The sequence below is a fragment of the Diabrotica undecimpunctata genome, unplaced genomic scaffold (assembly GCF_040954645.1).
Source record: "Diabrotica undecimpunctata isolate CICGRU unplaced genomic scaffold, icDiaUnde3 ctg00000631.1, whole genome shotgun sequence".
NCBI lineage: Eukaryota > Metazoa > Arthropoda > Insecta > Coleoptera > Chrysomelidae > Diabrotica > Diabrotica undecimpunctata.
Genome location: NW_027311928.1, coordinates 148499 through 149641, shown reverse-complemented (window position 1 = coordinate 149641; position 1143 = coordinate 148499).

Genomic DNA, 1143 nt, shown 5'->3' with positions numbered 1-1143 from the left:
GTCGTTATGTAGTTTTGCAAAAAACCGGCGTTTTACACCCAAAGTAATGTGTCAACTCTGATAGGTGAAATCACTGTTTTGTTTGTTCGTAAGCCGTCTCTCATATGAGATATTCGTAATACGGCGAGTACAACAAATTTGAAGGATAACAACATGTTCCATTGTTGAGTTTTTAAGAAGCCCAGTCTGAAGTCTGTATCCAGTGCCGTCCATTTCAACCTCACTTTATTTTTCCGTGGTCGTCGTTCCAGACCATAGAAGCAGTCGTTTTGTTCATGTGGCAGAGAGTTTAACCCCAGTTCTACCCCAGAAATTTTAGTAGATCCAGTTTCCGACCCCAGAAATCATCTAAAGAACTTTATAGTGCAATCCAGGTAACTTTTTTGTTTGAACTCTTGAAGTAAAAATAAACAGTTTAAAATAATAATTGCTCTCATAACAGTTTAAATTTGGATAATTAATATTGTAAATCTTATGACAGCTAGTTTTATAATTTTTGACATTGGTTTGTTGTGTTTTTTAAAAAAGGTTAACCACTTTCTGAATATGTAGTTTCATTTTAAAGATATTTCTTTATTTGTAATAAATTATTTCTGCCACATGTTTATAGTCCAGTAACTATTTTTGTAATTTTTGTAGCAACTACCACTTGTAAAACAAAGTTTGTAAACGGATGGCATGTAAGTTTTCTTTGTTATTTTTGGTATAACAAACAATAAATGTGTAATTTATTTCTCTAACCAATTTGATTATTATTTATTTTAAAAAAGTCTCCTAATCTCTTTTTGTGTTTCTTATTTTAGGAAGGAATAGCTTTTTTTTTCCTTTATCCAACAAGACTAGGATCCCTCGAAGCGGCGTTAATTTTAAATTGCTAGAGGTCTTTCTTGTTGTTTTTGTAATCCCTTTGTCTAGGAGATTTATGTAAGTATTCATTTGTTTCATTTTGTAGTTGCCCCAATCCGACCCCTTGACATTCACTTATCCACGGCCCAGCTCTCCAAATAAGCCCTGAGTGCCGTTCGCATAAGTATCATTTATTTTGCTTGCCCTATCTCCACCCCAGTAACTTCTGTCCCAATTTTCAACCCCCTATAATTATACCCTATGTGGTAGGCAAAATATTTCGTTACTATTAGAGGC